Raw genomic sequence first — 20,180 nt, forward strand, 5'->3', positions numbered from 1 at the left:
TTTAACATTTCCTTGTTTTTACATACTAAAAAAAATCAAATAGCAGCATCTTGCCTAGTGCTAATCACCCCTCCTCTGGAAGAAGACTATCTTCTATCCCTAATTGTTTAACACAACATTGCCTTAACAAACATGGAAAGGAACTAAATCTTCACAGTAGCAGTAAAACAGAGAATCTAGCTGCCAATACTTCATGTTCTTTATGCTTCTGCTAGCAGTACCCTCTGATGTCTGGGGGTACAGTACAAGAAAACATGAAGTTTATGACCATATCATCAAACAGATCTCTAAACTCCTGCAATGAAACTGAAATACGCATATACCAACCATTCCCGATAGTGCCCAAAACAAACTTTCTTAATTCCTCAATAGAGAACCAGCATTACACGTTACAGAAATCTCTCCAGATTTTGCTGTACTGAAATTACAAGTAGATTAATTATAAATACAAGAACTCACACTATTCAGTTTTTTTAATGTAAATACCAGGCTTCCAGTAGGAGAGAACAGGTTTATGTTAGAAAAGAAATAAAAATTAGGCAGAAGAAGTAAGACAACTGGTTTCTTACCTTTTCTCTGAAACCAAAGCAAAGTCTTGTATGCTCTTGAAGAAGTTAGTTTAGAACTGCTTCTTCTGGAAAAGAAACAAGAGGCATGTTTATAAATTAGATAGACCAGGTTTAATTATCTTTTATATCACAAGAACTGACCATAATAAAGTATTCCCATGGTGAATTTAGACAATTTTTCTGAGTTACGTTTTTATCAGACAAAATATTTTCTTTTGCTGTTCTGTGTTCAAGTAGACATATCTATTCTGTCTGGTCATTAAGGAGATCAGGTTGGAGGTAGCAGTTTCTGTATATGTTCTTTGTGTTCATATCTTCTGTTGGACCTATGTTTTCAAATCTTTGTTATTCAGCTCCTCTTACTTAATTTGACCATATTATACTGGTGCTGTTTCTTTGGTGAAGAGCTGAGATCAAAAAACATTTGGGTAACATTCCTGCACTGTCACTCATAGCTGCCTATGTATGAACATACATTTGCACAAAAACTGAGAAGGCCTGATAATCAAACAGAAAAACATGAAAGCAATTAGAACAGTAAACACATCAAGAGAATCTATCACCTCAGTGATAAATAACAAAGCATGGGCACCTGTGCACAGCTCACCTGACACTGACTGAGGAGGGTTGCAGCTCTCCTTTGTCTCCTGCTTTCTCCCAGAGAATCACAGCAGCTACAATACCCATCATTGGTACCTCAACTACTTTTATAACAAATCATTACGTACAATCACTGGTCTACTGTCTGTTATTTTGCAGGTAAAATTAGTATTTCCCACAACTTTCCGTACCGGAGCTGCTGAGGGGCACTGCAATTCCCGCCACAAGCACTGCTGCCTCCTCCTCTCAACTGGCAGCTGCCTCTCTCTGCCCACAGAAAGGCTGCATTTCGGCTGCTGTAGGAAAAGGCAGGCCCAGCACAACCTTCTCATAACAAACACCTTGCAAGTCACACTGAGCATCACATAATCATGGACAGAGGTGGAAGGGATCCTCAAAGCCTGACCCTGAGTGTCTGCAGGGACAAGGCACCCACCACTTGTCTGGGCAACCTGTGCCAGAGCCTCACCACCCTTATTGTAAAAAACATTTCCCTTTTATCCAATCTAAATCTCCCCTCTTTTAGTTTGAAGCTGAAACCTGAAACCATTTCTTCTTGTTCTATCACAACACACCCTGCTAGAGAGTCTGTCCCCTTCTTATTTATAGCCCTTCTTTCTGGTCTCCTGGAGACTTCTCCAGGCTAAGCAGCCCCAGCCCCCCCAGCTTGTCCTTGCTGGGGAGGTGTTCCATGTCCATATATATGGAGGCTGAGGAATGGAAGGAGTAAATATTTCATTAATGTCTGATTATTTAGGTTTCTTTAATTTGGTTAAGTTCAGTGGTGTCTCTTTTTTTTTTTTTTTTTTTTTTTTTTTTTTTTTTCCTGTTTTCTACATTCTAGTTGTTGGGTGGGTCTGGCATCTCTGTTACATGACAAACTGCAGCAGTAGCATAGCTCTGCACAAGTCTCAACACTGGGTCCCAGCATAAAACACTCTCTTCAAAACCGTGCCACTTCGAAAATCTGGAAGCATATTAGCAATTTGAAATATAACTTAAGCAGCAGTAAAAATCTGCCCCTGTGCCCCAGTGTTTATTGCTATTCTGATGAGGAAAAAAAAAAGAAAAATCTATGTCATTTCCATTCAACACTGAAAGGAGCCTTAGGACATCACTCACTATAATATTAATGTATAATATTAATACATGAAGATGAATTTACTTGATGTTGCAATTAAACTGGGGACAGTGTTTCATCAATCTATGAAAAGCAAAATGCTTAGAACAGCAACAAACAACATCTCCAAGACATCACAACCAACCCTGTTGCTAGCAAAGTTCAGCTGATACCTCCTGGATACATGGTAAGGGGTGAGCCTAAAACATCTGCTGCAGGATAGGCTTCAGAAAAATCTAATTAACACTATGTCCAGGATTGATGAAAGCAGATGTATCCTGGATAAAATCACTGACGGGTGATCATTTTGTTATGCCAACACATTTTTAACTTGGAAAGAAAAAGGTTTGGAAAAATCTCTGAAAAAAAGATTTTTTTTTTTTGAAAAAGTTTTCAATGACAAATTACATCCCCAAGCCCCAAATTATGATGCAAGAGGAAAAACGGAAATGCAAAAGAAAGGTTTTCATCCTGTTTTAAACTGGATCTTGCTACTCTGAAGGTCAATGCAGTTAAAAATGGCTGGAAACATCCTAGAGAGCAGAGTAGTGCATTGAGCTGGAATGAATATTTTAGTCTTCTGATAGAACTGACTCTGATTAAAACTGTAATCAAAGCCTCAAAATACTAAGAGCAGATACCAGTGCCTTCTTTTCTTACATTCATTGGTAAATCAAGTTGAAAACTAAATGGAAATCTGCATGGTTTCATTGCTGAAGATGAGCAAGATAAAATCACTGCAATCTATAACAAAATGTTCTAAACAAAAGGGAATATAGCACCATTTTTTAAATACTGCCCTTTTGCAGTTTTGCAATCCTCTTAAATAAAAACTAGTTCAATCTCATTTTTGGTGCAGGAGATTCATCTTTTACTGCTGCATTTATGGAATGTTTTTTAAGATGATTTTCTCTTTACTTATTGGCCATTGCCCAAACTTATTTCACAACCACCCCCTAATGGACTGAAACCACAGAGAGAAATAAGTAAAAAAAAATATCAAGTTAATCATATTTAGAATCATTTCTTGATATCTATGTTGCCTCACTTCCCAACTACCTTTTGCTGATAGGTTGCAATCACAGAATGACTCTAAAAAGATACAATAGCAGCAAGGTTTTGCCCTGAGTTCTCTCTGTGATACGTGTCCAAAAGATTAATGTTTTGATCAAAAGAACCTTGATTGAATTTTCTGATAGAAAATTGTTCATAAGCACATGCTCCTTATTCTTTGATCCCAGGTTGACATTCTCACTTACAGAGAGACTTCATATAAAGGAGGAAGCGAATGGAGATGCTAAACACAGACAGTGCAGAGAACTCGTGGTTAAGAGGTAGGTGGCAACACAAAACAAGCTGGCATGTTCAGGCTTCATGTTCATTTCAGCGTCAGCTTGCACAACAGTTCTCCTCCTTGATCAGTTCACAGGTTTCCCACAAATAACAAATGATTTCATTGTACTGCCCACTAAATATTTTACTTCTGACAGGTCATGATTCAGAAACGAAAACAGATGTGACACAGATCGCAAGTAACATGCTCATTCATTTTGACTTACAATTAAAAAATTGTCACCACAATGTTATTAAGTGCGTCCAAGGAGACAGACTTTTTTCAGGTCCCCCCACCCGTTCCCCAGCAGAGGCATGCACCAGAGCAATCTTTTGATCACATATTTATGGAGTACTAGTGTCTAGTGGGTAGAGAGGAAGCTGGCAATGAGGCTTCCTGAATTTTACTTTTAAGCTCAGCCATTGATCTCTTGCTTTTGGCAAGTCGCTTTTTGTGTTAGAGTTGATCTAAGCATAAAATACTGTAAATAATGTAGATGTGCTGAAACATATTTAAACTCTGTAAAATATTTTTCAGTATTTAAGCAAAACAGATGCCCAAGTATTATTGTGATGGCAGAGATATAAAATCCCACCTGGACTCAAAACCACAATACTATGTTTATTTATGTTTCAAGGGTCAGTCTCAAAACAAGTAATTTCAATTATAATTTGCATACTACTTGCATCTCCCAGATTTTTTTTCATTAAAATATTTCCCTTGGTTACTGACAAAGTGACAGATTCTGTTAAATGCTAATAGTAAGGGCAGCTGACTTTTTTTTCTTTTTCTTTTAATTTCATGATTGGTTTTCTATTAACTTCAGTCTCAAGTAGTCCTTTCACGTTATGATTTTGCATTCGCTTTGAACAGACACAAATGAGAATACGTGGTTTAAGGTACTGGAGAAGTAAGCTTTTGATGCAGAAATGCGAATAGTTCTGCAACTGTTATTTAGCTTTCATTTTAGTACTCTAAATTGAGGTGCTAGGAAATATCCCATCTCCAGTATTCCATAATTGCTACAAATACACAGGCAGAAGGCTATTTTCATCTGGAAAATCCTGTTCTGATTATATGGAATAGTAGTAGAAGAAAAAGAAATCAGGCTATATGTGGGCAAGGATTAATCAGAAGGAAGCTCCATCCTCAAGACATGCTAAGAAAGAAGCCTTCCAACTACTTTATGAAACACAGGCATCACTAAAGAGGAAGGAAACAAAGTATTGGTAAAATACAGAGAGGTAGACAAAGGAAAGCAATATGCTGAAGAGGTGCTAAGTGAAGAAACTTGGGTTTGGTGTCAGAAAAGAAGGTATTAAAGAAAGGATGCATAGCCACATGAAATGCAGAGAATAGAGAAAATGCAAGGACAAACATGGCTAGAATAAAGTGACACATTCCAAACAGGCAACAGCTGCATTTTTAAGCAAGAAGCAAATGCACACAAAGAGCTGATAAAGTTGTATGAAATAAGCCAAGAAACATAAAACCAAATCAAATATTGAATTCCTTCTGAAATCTTCTTTTTCAGTTTTCTGACTGACTTATGATGTTATTTATTCTCTGTATCATTGGAACTCATATTCCTTCTGCAACATTTGGAAGGAGTCTCTCAACATTGTCTTTTTTCTGTCCCAAATTCTCAAATTTTACATTCACAAATGCAACTCAGGCACCATCTATGATGTCTTCCTTGTTCTTTTCTATACTCCAGAACTACCTTTGTTCACTGAGAGTGAGCTGCACCTGTGATCTCTCCTTGCAGACCTATAAGAATCTACTCCCATGGAACTACCTACCTAATTAGAAGAGAGATCTTAAACACACTTTTCCCTGTCATCTTCCCTCATTTCTCTCATAAAGCAAACCATGAAGTTATCTATAATCTCACTATTTCTGTCCTATCCATTCCTTTGGGCCCTGGGCACTCTTTCTGAGCCCAATTTCTCTCTAGGTTTTCATATGCAGAGTATGCCAAACCCTTACAGAACTTGCCTAATGACAAGCAGAATATGTCATTATGTAACCTTTCCTACTAACTTCTGACAACAACATTCTCCTAACTGACAGTCTTTCCTACGTGCTGTTTCTCTAGGCACTTTCTCTCCTCCGTTGCCTCAAATGAGCTGCTTATTTTCCTGTTCAAAGCTTTTCTTATTTTCATGTTCAAAGCCCTTCTTACCCTGTGTCTATGCTGTTTGGCTCTTGCTGGGTATTAAGGAGGTCACTGCCTGCCTGCCTTAGGTTAGCCCATGACACCAGCATCTTTCCTCAGCTCATTACTTTTTAAACAAGCGCTTTTTCCCCTACTGCTCTCACACTGGGAAGAGGTCCCCTAAATATCCACAAATTATTCCATTACACTTTTCCAAACACCTTTCTAAACCACACTAATGCTCAGAAAAGTCTTAAAAGGATATGCCACTGTGGTTTTATGAGGCTGTAGTCAACTAATACTGTTTTGTGTATTTCTGTATGACTAAATCTGTTGTATCCTGTCACATACAAGATGTCTGCAGAATTTCTTTTCAATCTGTGTTCATCCTGTGCCTGGCATACATATATGAATTTGCAGATGATACTGGATGGCTACAGATCCTCTGTGCCTCGTTGTGAAAAATACAGTATGTGCTTTACTAAATCCTGCTGGTATAAAGCCCTGTAATATGTAGAATGAAGCCTTTGTGAATGAAGCCAAGATTTAAATTTTGGACTCTGTAATCTGGACTTTTACAATAACTCACAAACTTTGCTTTTGTGGAAGCATTAAAAAAAAAAAAAAACCCTATATGTGAGTTTATGGGGTGGTACTAAAGAGCTATAACACAAAATAGATACTGATTCATAGACTGACCTGCTGAAATTATCCACATGTGACTGCACTAAAAAGCATTACTAAAAGAGAAGAGAATTTTCTTCCTGTTTTTGTCTCTTACATGTTTATAAACCTTTCTCTTCATAAAACTGGAAAGGTGAAGCAACCTGTGTTTTAAATTTCTGTTCCAAATTATTTGGAAGATTGTTTTTGTTTGTTTTTTTAAACTTATCAACAGTATGTAGTGTTTTTCACTGTTTAAAATCAAAATTTAATGTAAATCAAGCTACTAAAGCTTCTAGTGCTTCAGAAGCACTCAGCAGAATGGAGATTCACTCATTTAACAGATTTTGACAGGTTTGATTCCTCAAAGACATATTTTAAAGTAAGTGATGTCTGCAAAACCTGTGTTCTAAATGAAATCATTATTCTGCAGACTGAACCTAATACTGAGGTAATGTAGAGTCTGACCTTTCCAAATAAATCTCTCTTAATAAACGTTCCTCTCTTGTCTCTAGAACAACAGAAGCCTGTAAGGCAGCAACAAACTAGGAACGAGGGCAAGATGCAACAGTGAAGCAAAAAGCAATGTGATTTAAAGGTGAAAGGATCTGGACATGACCCTACTGGGCAAAGAGAGTCAGTGAGGGTACATTTTTCATGAGTGCCTACGGCATCTTGTTTGCAAAGACTGAACCTCTGGTGAAGAGCTCAATGCAGTTTCCATTTTCTACTTTCGAATTTTATCAACCTGATTTTTGTGTCAGAGAGATGAAAGTTACACCGGTTGCTACATCAGTTTACATCAGGGAATTATCAGTACATATACTAGCGATTCAGAATACCACTAGAGGTGCTATTATTTTTACCAGCATCAGTAAGTTTAATTCCCAAGTATAAAATGCTCCCTTTAAAAAGTTCAGTATAAATATAAAATTAAATAATCCTTCACAGACCTATCTTCAGTAGGTCGATGCTTCACTTTTCCCAGTAAATCAGGGATAACAGATTGCAACAGAGATGAGACTGAAATGATGCTAATAACCAAACTGAAATGAATATTCGAGGAGAAATTTCCAATAAGAGGATTAAACAAAGGAGGCATAGCAGGGGAGCCATCCAGAGTCTACCGGGCAGCCCTAAGAATCCACTTAGGATACTTTGGTGGAGTTCTTAGACAAATTGGGCCACTTACTGAGTCCAGCAAAAGTTCCTTTCACATATAATAGGCTGTAATGGCTCCTCCTTTGTTAGCCTGAGTATTTCAGACAAAGCAACTCCAGTCAGACACTGGCTGTGATTGGACACCTGTAGAGGTAATAGCATTCAATGACACATCTTCTGAGTGACAGGCCAAACACAAAAGGACTTTTCAATTGCATGTAGGATGAGGTTAAGATACACACACAGAATTACACACAGCAGAAACGCTGACAGAGAAGCACAGCAGAAAAGCAACTTGCTCATGGGACTTAAAACTCAGAACTATGCAGTTATTTTGAGATTTCAGAGCAAGGCAGCCTATTCAATGCCACACTGATGTCCTTTCTAGTAGGACTCTGCTATGCTAGGGACCAGCAGGGCTCCATACTGTTTAGTAAGTTTATACTCAAGAATTTATTCAATGATCTCATATTCAATAATAAAAGATACTTCTGGATGGATTTTCTTTATCTCATTCAAACAATGAAAAAAATCTTGAACAGTTTGGAACCACAAACACTGCAGTGTCTTCTAATGTCCTCCTAAGGAAAACATACATCAAAATCCCTTTGGACGGTAGAGGACACTGAGAGACCTGTGTTGAGGTAATACTCCAGTTATGCATTCCTAGGTAATGAGTTTTATCTCTCAGGATCAATTTTCCATTAATAGCATTCAGTGCTCCATCTAACTTTTAAATTAATTTGACCTGTGAACCCAAGGTGTTCTGAAGCTGCTTTCTAAACTACTGGAATGTAACATCAACAAATACAAAATTATAGCAGCACGACGTTAATGACCAAAATGATGATACTGAAGAATTTTAAGGCAGTTTAATGGCAAGCAGGCAGTGTAAATTTGAAAGATATGAGAAGAAAAAAAAATTGTTTTTTTTTCCCCTCTAAGCTGTAGAGTCAGTAAGATAAGCAATCTAAAGCTACATTTATCAGGATTGTCTGAAGGAAGAGAAGTGTTGTGTTATTGATCTGCAAGAAGTTTATTTTTTCCACTCTGTAATGTTAAAGGAATCAATCTCTTAACTGAAGAAAAAATAATGGTATTGATAATCAAAATGATGGCTTTGCTTTTGTAGGACAATGAGTAGGTTATACTGGTAGTGCAATAACATAACTACCGGGTCTGATTGTGTCTTTGACATGCCAACCGGAAGGTTATGATTACCAGAATTAATTCTTCACAATAAAAGAGACATCTCCAAAATGGTCAGTAGGACAAGCAAATCATCAGGCGACTATTAATCTCTCATGGTTGTGTGCAGCACAAGTAAGTTTTAATATATATAGACAAAGGGCTGCGAATATAATCAAGTGGATGCAGACTAAATAACTGTAGTCAGTATCATCTTGAAGTACATTTCTATCGCTTTATCTGTGTGTGTGAATAGATATACATGTATATATATATATATTTATATATGCACTCTTAGCTGCTCTGATTAATTTTGGGGGGTGCTCTTTTTGTTTTTTGTTTGTTTGTTTGTTTTTGTTTTTGTTGTTGTTGCTTTTTTTGTTTGGTTGGTTGTTTTTTTTTTGCCTCAGTCATGTGCCAGGAGGAATTCGTCCATTTCCAGTGAATCAGTAATTTTATCTCACTATATCCCCAAAGAATCATCATATCCTGAAGGGCAGACAATGTCATAATACTGTCTAACAGTATTTTAGTTTATAGTATTAAACTACATCTTACATAATTCCTTCAGAATTTCAGAGATCCCATTTTATTATGTGTAGAACTATAAAAAATAACATTTGCTCAAGTTAGAAGAATTTTTCTTTTACAGCAGAGTAGACAAAGATTACATTTCAGACATTTAATTAGTTATTAAGATGATTATTAAGAATATATCAGAATAATCTGACAAAAGTAAGTAGTAAACCTTTAAATATGAAGCACAGAAAATATAAAAGACGACCTATTTAAAAGGAATTTTAGAATGTCTCATTATGATAGGAAGTCCTATTAAAAGTCCTCAACAGACCACAGTAATTTAGCAGCTCTTTTTGCATTTCTAAGGCACAGCAGACCTCCACTGAAATGGGAGAGGATGTAGCTAACAGCACTTTCCCCCTTTTCTGGGTGGTTAATCATCAAGTTTTGCTTTGGAAACATGTGAAATGACTCAGTTCGTATGAGCTTTTGGATAGCCAAGTCCTATCTTCATCCACTCAGAAGAAGAAATAGATAATGGTTGTTAAGCTTTTTACATAAAATTTGTAAGTCACTGACTCAGGCTCTTCAATAACATAATTTTATCGTAGCTGATTATCTTAGTGGATTCCAACTGTTGCAAGGCAGTAAAACTAGGCACTATAAAAACGTTCTCCTCCAATATTCAATATGACTGAAGTATTACTTTGATAATACGTGACTTGGAAATAATTCACTTCAAGCTAAACTTTGCTTCATAAACAATTCAATTGAAAGAAAATCACAAAACTGAAAACATAAGAAAATGCTTTAATGAAGCCCTGTCTTACATGGGTTTTATTACAGCTCCTGAAGATAATCAGTATTCAGGAATACTGAGCCATAGCAGCTGATGGATTTGGATCACTACTTACAAGAGCCTAAAATAACCTGCCATCAAAACCTATGTATTTACTTAAATAGACAGAATTATTCTGTCTAGTGCACAAAATGCAAGTCCACCTCGCATCTTTTTAAAACTAATCACTATAGTGATTGATTCCTATTTTTCTGAGGTATCTGTTCACTTAATTACATTGTGTTCTTAAAGAAGATGGCTTATTTTACCACTGGAACAAAGTAAAGATGCTTTAACAGCTCTTTGCATTCAGTGTCTTCCACTAGGATAGCCAAAGAGAAATTCAGAGATTTTATAAAACAAAATATGCAGTCAGTCACTACCTTTGTGATGAAAAGCCCTTCCTAATAATTTCCAGGATAAAAAACTTGCTGGAGAAACTTAAATGCATGCTTAAACAAACATGCTTGACTTAGAATTTGTTAAAATGAGTAATGCTTTCTACACAAAAGAAGCACATTGGTCATAAATGTTATATTAAGTGGGCCAAACTTCCAAAAATGGCATTCAAATCTAAACTTGTTATTAAACAAAATATTATTATTATATTATTATTATATATTATATATAATATTATTATAAAACTGATTATTATTAAACAAAATAAATAGTGCAGAGTTCAGATCTCCTCTGTTTTAGACACTGTCCCTTCATTTTGTAGGCTCTTTCCAAGGTGTGATTTAGTGGATGTACTGAGTTTTGAATTCACTTCGTACTCTTTTTTTCTGTGACAAATAGTAAAATAGCATCATGAATACAGACAGCAAGAAGCCCAATATTATAATTCTTCGTGTGCCAAGAACAGCTGAAATGGTTAAACAGACCATCATCAGCCAATGCCCTATTCCCCAGAACACTGACCATTCTTGAGGAGAAAGTAGTAGTATGACTCACTGTTCTGAAGGCCTGTCTTGGTCTCTTATTCTCAGGAAAACTAGATAAAAAATATAGATGATATCTATATTTTTACATTGCTTAGTGCAATAGGGCTAGGGCCTCAGAGAAGCCTCACAGTATAAATAATACAGAGTAAATAACAATGACATGTACTTTTTAACTGCAGAAACCCATCAACCATGCTAAAACATACATCACACACACTGCTATCATCTCTCACTGTTCATTAAAAGGGAATGAATCCTGAGGGAGACATCATTGAATACAGATACATTTCCAACACACCAAATCATATCCTGAGCCTGTAGTAAAGCTAATAAAGCCATATTAAATACGTTCCAAAAGTTCCCTTGGCTTAGTCCATACAACTTGGGCAATTTATAATTTAAAGGAGAATATGAGATTAGAGAGAGATAGAAATAGCACAATCCAGAACCTGAAACAGCAGTTTAACTGTTCTGTTCTGTTATATACATAGGATATACTGGTTTACAGTAAATATTACTGAAATTTACTTACAGAGAACTCAGAAGTCTTCTACACTTTCACATCCAGAAATTGTGTGTACAATAATATTGGACTCTCAAATAAATGACAAAAACATACTATTTATAAAATAAGTCCTGTCAAACTCACTACAATTTAAAGATATCTATGTGTCACACTGGTCATGGATATATACACCTTCAAGATCATCCAGTCCAACCATCCACCTATCACCAATAGTATTCACTAAACCATGTCCCTCAACACAGAATCCAAACATTCCTTGAACAACTCCAGGGTCGGTGAATCAACAGCATCCTTACTCTCTGTGCTGATGGGGCTTTTAAGTAGCAATGCCTGAAATGCACACTCTTTGTCAGAGCTCTGAACTTCCAATTGTGCACAATACAGTTTTATTATTTTAATCAAAGAGCTCACCATATGATCATTCAAGAGGCTTTTACCATAAATATTGATACTTTATTCATAAATGCACAGATATTCAGCTTCGGTAGACAATTGAAGAGGAACACAAATTCCTTTCTGGGTTTTCTAACTGATTAAGATAACATTATCTCTTGCTTCTACTCAAAAGTAATAGAACTGATACTGTCCTGATGGTTTATAGATACACTTCCCTTTCTGAGCGCAGCCACGCGAGTTCTCCTGTAGGCTGACAAAACAATGTTACCACATACACTAGAAAAATCTACAGATTATCTATATTTATTTAACAGACTGTTTGCTTTGACTTTCTAGAGAAATATAACTTCTCAATGTTTTCATCTCAGTAAAGATTCTGTGTTAACTGCTGGTGAGATCAGTAAGCTTGCGGTGAAATACAAATGACAACTTCGTGTTTAGACTTCTTTTTCTTATATTCTATCGCAAAAACAAAATTCATTTAAATTTTCCATGGCTCAACACACTGATCATACTTTGTCCTGACTAGAAGTAAAGGATTTTAGATGGAGCTGATTAGTAAATCCTAAAGCTTGTTGTTTTAAAAGGAGTATGTCCTGTTGAGAATAACAAGAATGATCCATTTGGGTAACAAAAGCTTTTCAAACCTTTGCTTGTATTTATAGACTAAATTGACATGGAAAACTAATCTGAAAATATGCAAAAACCTTGGTACTCTTTTCATCCACAACAGAATAATTCTAGCATGCTGTATGCTGGGCTGTACCAGGGGAGACATATGGATTTATTCTTTCAGATTAACACTTTACAACAGTGTAAGGTGAGTGGTGAAATAAATTTGCACGTGTTGTAGCATCTAAATCTTTGAACATGCAGTTCCAATTCATCTCAGGTATTTAAAAATCTGGGAACTCTTAAAATAAAACTATTATTAATGTTTGAATATGCTAAAAAACAATTTTTTACCAAAGCCATGTTAATCTAACATTAGCTGAATGTCTTTCAAAACTAAACAATACACTGTTTATAGCTTTTTCCAGAACAACTACAGAACTTCTCAACCATAAGATTTGCTTATTCAAATAAACAGATGGAATGGCTGCTAGCTGTATTTTCCTATCTGAAGATTTCAAAAGCAAATCTTTATTGTAAATTTGAGAGACAGGCTTATCCTCGTCTTAGAATAAGCTGCTTTTCACACATACATTATCACAAAACAATGGAGTGGGGCATTCCTTGGTGCTTTTCATTTGTTGAAGGATGAGATGTAAAAAAATGACTGTGCTGTAGCTAGCAACTGCATTGTCAGCTAATAGCTGCATGCTGACAGGAAGATGTACTTCACTGAGTACTATGGATGCCATACAGAAGGAACCATAGAAAATGAATTACTCTCTGGGCTTACGATGTTGACAGACACTCCTGGCAAAAAATTCAGTCTTGCTGTTCTTTGAGTCAGTACCAATTTCCAGGTAAGAACACAGCACAAATAGAAAGCCTAATTCCTCGCTGCCTGACACCAGGTTGCTCAGTGCTGCCATTGGAAGGGAAACACCGCACCTCAGCCTCACAGTACTGAGAGACTGCTGACCTCCTAACATTCCTCCAAGTAAGTCACCAATAAACCTGCTGTACAGCCATGGACTCATGAAAAACTATGACTCATCCATTTCATAAGTATTTACTTAAGCGAATTCTTGGCTTCCATGTTACATAAGATCAAGGTCTACCTTCACATACTACTGAGCCACAAAACATATCCCGAGATCAGAGGGAAATAATTCCTAATCATGTAGCCATTTCTCTTAGTAGTCTGTATTCTCAGATGCTGTAATGTCAGCAATATAATATTGCACAGTACTACAGTTTTTTGTTTGTTTGAACACAGCTGTATAAGGGCACAGTCACTAACATCCAGCTAGTGACTCCTCAGAATCATAACAACTTCTCAAGGCCAGCACAACACTGTTTTTTAAACGTTACCCTGAGCATTCAGTAAACACAACACATTCGGAGATGTGCATCGGCTTCACGTCTCTTTCCTTGTGGCTGAAATCCTAGCTTTGCTGAAGGCTACAGGAGTTTTGGCACATTCTTCAGAGCAACAGTGTTCCTTTCTAATTCCCACAATTCATTTCCAATTACTTCTTATACTGATTTTTGGTCAGATAACTTACACTGATAGGACCCTTACTCTGACCAAGAAACATATTTGAACCTCATAATTACAATAATGAGAAAAAGTACTGCCCTGTACTGACTAGCACAGCTCTGTTTCTCATCACTGAATGCACTGTACTTCTTCAGTACTTTCAGTCACACTTCTGGACAAGGCCGTTGTCACACACTTGATTGGCATTTTAAGAAACATACTAAATCATTGTTTACAATTGCCATATTTTTCTTGTCCGCAGTTTGTGATGCTTATCTGCTCCTTAGCCCTTTTAAAATCCTTTAAAATCTTTTAGTTGAGATGTAACAATCACATGATACAATTGTCTCTTGCTTACTTTTTTTCTGTTTCAACCACCTTGTTTCCTCATCTGCCACAATCCCTGAACACTTTCTGTTTATTCTGGTGACTGTTCCTCATAGAGGCTGCACACAGCCTTAGCCTTTCTATAGGGCACATCAACTTATGTCTGAGATTTAGAGTGAATGATTATGAGAGATTTAGAGTGATTAATTATGTCCCATTGTTTCTTATTTATTTCCCATAGTCGCAGTCAAAACTTTATTCCAATCAATGTAATCCTTGCTGTCTTTGCTTTGATCTTTGTTGTTTTAAATAATATCTAAATGTTTGCAACCACTTTCATAAAAGCTCACAGTAAACACACGCTATATGGATGTTATTATGAGATCTGCAGAGCATAAATGTACATTTACTTGAAATATACTTTTAATGTATGTCTTGCATTTGTGAGATCCCCACTCCAAAGTCTCCTGTGTGCTACTAAGATGTAAAGAAATGAGCTGTGCTATGTCCTAACATTCTGATGCGAAAAGTCAGAAAGGTAACAAGTCCCAGTGAAACCTGTTTTATCACGGAACAATTCCACTAATGGAAACAGAGGAGAAGTAGCTTCTTTTGTGGTTATGATGCAGCAGGAGTGTTAAGAGCTGCAACGTTTATAGCCTCTGCAGCACCCACATCTGTGCTGATCCCCAGAAGGCTCTTCGTAAAACCTCAGCTACTGAGGATACTACCTATAATTTTCATTTTGTTTCTGAAATTACATGGATTCATCTAGAATCGACTGCAGATTATTTAGATTAACTTCATTTTTAAACCTATATACATCGGTTTATATACTCTTCCTGTGTCTGACTACAACACAATAACATATACAAAACCATTCACAACTACACTGCTGTATCCTAGAGATTTCTTTTAAGTGAAAACTCCCCTCAGGGCATCTGCTTAGTGTGAAATATACAAGACTTCAATCTATTTTGAACTCAAAGTATCATACTTCCGTGTAGCTTTATCCATTAGAAAGTCCAGCTACCACTGTTCTTTGAAATTATATTTCTCTAACAAATCTGTAATTAAAAATAAATTTAAGAATTATACTACAAATCACTGCTGAGCTCCATCTGCTTTGATTTCTTTGGTTGTTGTTTTTTTTTTTAATAAAAAATGAACTACTTGATGTTTACAAGCTGCAAAATATATGAAATGGTGTATAGTTTTACACTGACACTGACACTTGTACATTATGATTGCATTTGTCAATGGCATTTAGAGCAGTTGGCTTTTTGAAATAAAGCATGTATTCAGTGGAGTATCATTAAGAGCAATTGAATTGCCCTTCATCTGTTTCCAAAGCTCTAAGGACTAAAAAGCACTGTCTGGAAGCTTTATGGGCATTAGCTGCCTTTTTGTTTTGTTCTGCTTAGGCAGCCTTGTCTGTTTTCGTACATTAGACAAAAGGATTTCCAGCAATAACCTTCTTCTGATGAAACACATCTATAACTACTGCTCTTTGTTTCTTAGTAAGTGATGAAAAAATCCTTTATGGGTGTAAGCTTACTTAAATCAATAGCAACTTCTCCATGCACAACAGCGCTTTGGTGTGTGTTCATCAAAATGTCTGCTCAATAGCTGCACTGTCAGTGGGAACATACACCTGTCCAAGTTAAGTACCCTGCTCAGTGCCGTAGTGAATAGGGACCTACTTCTTTACGACTCTAAATATGCCAAATATTCAGGTTTTCAGGCTTATTGCTGTCAGGGGCAGGGCCTGGTTTATTTGTGATGGCAGCAGCGCTACAGTCAAAGTGAAGACAGCTGGCAGTCTCTAATAACCGGACAGTCTGTTGCTCATATCACAGCAAGTGCCACCTTATCATCCATCCAGAAAGTGGCTGGTACTTGCTTCTCAGGAAACTTCTCTGAGCTCGTAGGCTGGGCTCAGACCCAGGTATGTGTCCACTCAGCTGCCATTGGCCTCCCAGTCCAGACAGCTTGCAAAGCGATTAGTACATAAGTATGAATTACACACCTTGAACGCAGTCAGTTGTCTTTGGCAGTCCCACAACCCCGTCTGTGCCTGCTGGCTCTTCTGACCTCCACTCTCTGGACAGCATTTTATATCACACTTATTGGATATTTAGCTTCTCATTTTCCTTGCATAACTGCTCCAGCCAGCCAGTCCAGTTCTCTCTGACTCCATCCTGCCAGTAAATCGCTGCTGGGCCAGGCAAAGGATATGCTCCTGACATACGGTTAGCTGGCAGAAGAAGCATGAAGCACATTTTGGTGAACATCTGGAGGGAATACCCCAAGCATAATGACTTTGGCTGGAGAATGAGAAGAGCTCATTATTATATCACTGGAAGCCAGCTTGTTCAACTGGGCATTTTCAAGGCCGGGTTACAGTGCCTAGAGCAACACAATACTGCAAAGATCTGTCACTGGCAGGAAAAGACACTAACTGGAGTTCTGTTCATGCCCATCTTTATGCCCTTTCTTTTAAATGGGTGATACTCACCAGTCCTCAAGCTTCAAAATCTTCCTGACACACATTATTAGAGAATATATTTTATCAGAAAGGAAAAAAGATAAGAGAGAATGAGACTTGCCTACTAGTGAGATGCCAGGGACAGTGTGAATCCTTCCATTGAATAAGCAAGAAGTTTTCTAGAACACTAGATGCAAAGGACATCTTTACTGTGACCCCCTGAAAAATTACAGATCCTGAAAGAAGGTACAAAAAGACCTCATCCCCAAAACTGGATTCTGGTAAAAAAAAAAAAAAAAGATATAAAAAGCAATTTCCCTACAGCTCTCCAATTTATTTGAAGTTACAACAGCTTTTTCCCAGGATGTAATTGATCTTAGATAAGTACAGAGGGATTTAACCAGTCATTAGCTATTTTTCCTCTCTTTTTCCCAACTATGAAACATAGATGCCAAAGATGCTGGAGGACTGTCAATGTATTTACACAAATATGTACATCAGTTGCTAAAAGCTCTGAAGTACTGTGTCACTGATTTCACCTGTGTGCTTATATACCTTCTGCTATTCATTACCTCAGATGTTAAAATGTTCTCCTCTAAATCACACTGCAATTTTTAAAAAGATTACAGATTCAAAATCTGTTACAGTTCAGTTTGGACTACCACGTGTTGTCTGCCATATTGTGCAGCTACAGTTTACTGGTATATTCTCAGCATTTACTCTCTGAGACTGGCAAAGGAGAGGTTCCTACCAATCAAATTTGAGCACTGTGCTGGTGACAGAAATAAAAGATTAAGTCGCACATAAACTGGAAACAGTCTGTTGTTGAAATAAATTATCTCTGAGGTCCTCTGAGACAAAGACCAGAACTCAGCAATGAATAGGATTCCTGTTAGCCTTGTGTCCTGCAACTGGCAATTGTCATCAACAGCTGTGTCACGTCTAAAAGGACTTCTCCAGAGAATAAGGATCTCTGACCCTTTAGCAAAGGCCCCTGGAGTATTTGGAATGAACAGACTTTGTCAGCAAATCCTGTATTTGTTAGGACAAGTCACATAATGTTCTCATATTTCTCAAGTTTCTTCAGCTAACATTAATTATTTTAATTTCCTTTTCACCAAAGGCTCAGTCACAATTCTTAACAAAGACTACTTATTGACCCCCAAACACTACCACTGAAAAGAAAGGATATAACATTGCTAGAAACAAAAGTAAAGCAAGTAAAGTAAAACAAGAAAAGTGGCAAAAACAAATTAGTTCCTCATGACACTGCAACTAAAACACTCATGGATGAAGCCAGCAACTCAAAAAGGGTCAAGGAAGGTCTATTCGCAGAGGAAAGCAGAGCTGTAAAGAATTGCAAGAGTCACTCTCTACTTTTTTATTCAAGTATTACTGAGTGAGAAATACTATGTGTGATTGAGAACAAGGCTTTATCACAGCCTGTGTTGCAAAAGGGTTTGAAGAAAACTACAGAAAACTATTCTATTTTTTGGAATACTGGAAAACTTTCTGTTCCATTCGAGAAACTGGAATAGCAACTTTCGAAGTATCAAAGCTCTAAGATTTGTGGATCAGGCACACAACTTTGGAGGGCTTCTAGAATCCCAAACACAAGTGAAATAAACACGATGCTAAACTGTTTAACAGCTTTGATTGTGTTGTTTTTCTTTATGAAAACTCACTGGAAATTTTGAAAAGCTTTGCTTGGGAATTATTTTGCCTGATCTTCTTATAAGCTTACGGTTTCCATGCTGCAAACATCATGGATGGTGTAGCAAAAACACTACAATTTGAAATGCCAGATTGCCTGGACATTGAATTCAAAGAATTTTTTCTCTCTAGCTATTAACATCTGAAAGCCCTGCCAGACTTGGAGAAATGCCCTAATTTATAAAAGTTCTCTGTTTGGTTAATGGAAAAAAACAGCCTTTTTGCCCCCAATCCAGTTTGGTGTGTGAACGCATAGACATTTCATCCCTACAGAGCATGAGAACACAACACTGAATTTTGTACTCTCTTAGCATGATTACTTTGCAATTATGGCATACGTATTATGGCAAATCCCTAGTAAATTATGAACTCTGTATATTACAAAGGCACTGTAAAACACTGATTGATTTGGACAGTTTGTAGTTAATTAAGTTCATTTCCAATTCTATCTCTTCACACAATTTCAAAGCATTCTGCATTGAAAGCCCATTTTCAATTAGTAAGGAAGATGAAACAAAAAAGAATTAATTATAAAAGTGGCAATCCCCATTTAAATCTTCATAGTGCAGCAATTATTTATGTTAAGTGTTGAGAAATTGGAGAGTTGTACTTGTCTAATACAGTTTTTTTTCCTTGATATATATCTCATGTATATTAAATCTGTACAAAACAGTGGGTTAGTATTTTTTAAATCAATGACTAAAGTATTGCTCAAAAACTTGTACAGCACTCCAAGAGACAGAAAAATGTCTGTGTTTGGCTTTAGTCAAATAAAGTGTCTTGGTTTGATTCTTCTCCGTTCTACTGCACTCATATTCTAAGGTAATTCCATTATTTGGACTGAAGCAAAATTCTGCACTGAAAAAGTAGTGAAGGAATAACGTATGCAGAACTTTATGCTGTGGATTGATAGCCTGAAAGAGGCTACAGAGTTTTACTCTAGCGCTGGACAGTGTTGATGCTGTCCGAAATGGTGTAAATCAACACTATAAATTACACAGGAAAGTGTGGCAAGAAAGGTTTTCCAGGTAACCTTTTGTATCCTTTTAGGAGTACACATGCTACGATCTGGTCATCACTTTCAGGTTTTAGTAATTAAGCAACATCACAGTACCTATAGAGTAGTCCAGGAAGTGCTCTTTAACAAACTGTCTTTAGAAAGAGTTACAAATGAGCTGAGGCCTTTAACATAACAAATTAATTGTTTGTTAAGAAGAAGAACAACAACAAAAACAACCTGAGGTTCATCCCTTGAATTGCTAGTGTCACTGTTCTACAAAACAGACCCTCTTCTAAGCACATCAACTCATTTTTCTCCATACAAGCCAAATACCTCCAATGCCAACCCAAAACAGAAGAGAAGGGAAAAAAAAGTATACATATCTGTTGCCAGTTAAAAATAGCATATCCTCATTTGCTGATTGCACTGTTTTCAACTTTATCAAAGATTGTCAGTCATAAATTTGATCTCAAAATGAATGATAT

General features: G+C 36.8%; 1 long non-coding RNA gene across 1 annotated transcript in view; it reads right to left on the minus strand.

Annotated features, from left to right (window-relative positions):
• Nucleotides 1-568: 568 nt before the first annotated feature.
• LOC116217207 (uncharacterized) overlaps nucleotides 569-20,180 on the minus strand; it is a 29,155-nt gene continuing 9,543 nt past the window's right edge. The window contains exon 3 of the long non-coding RNA XR_004161399.2: nucleotides 569-634. This is a non-coding gene — a long non-coding RNA (uncharacterized LOC116217207). The remainder of the gene's footprint in view (nucleotides 635-20,180) is intronic.

Source organism: Meleagris gallopavo, chromosome 15 (genome assembly GCF_905368555.1).
Source record: "Meleagris gallopavo chromosome 15, MGAL_WU_HG_1.1, whole genome shotgun sequence".
NCBI lineage: Eukaryota > Metazoa > Chordata > Aves > Galliformes > Phasianidae > Meleagris > Meleagris gallopavo.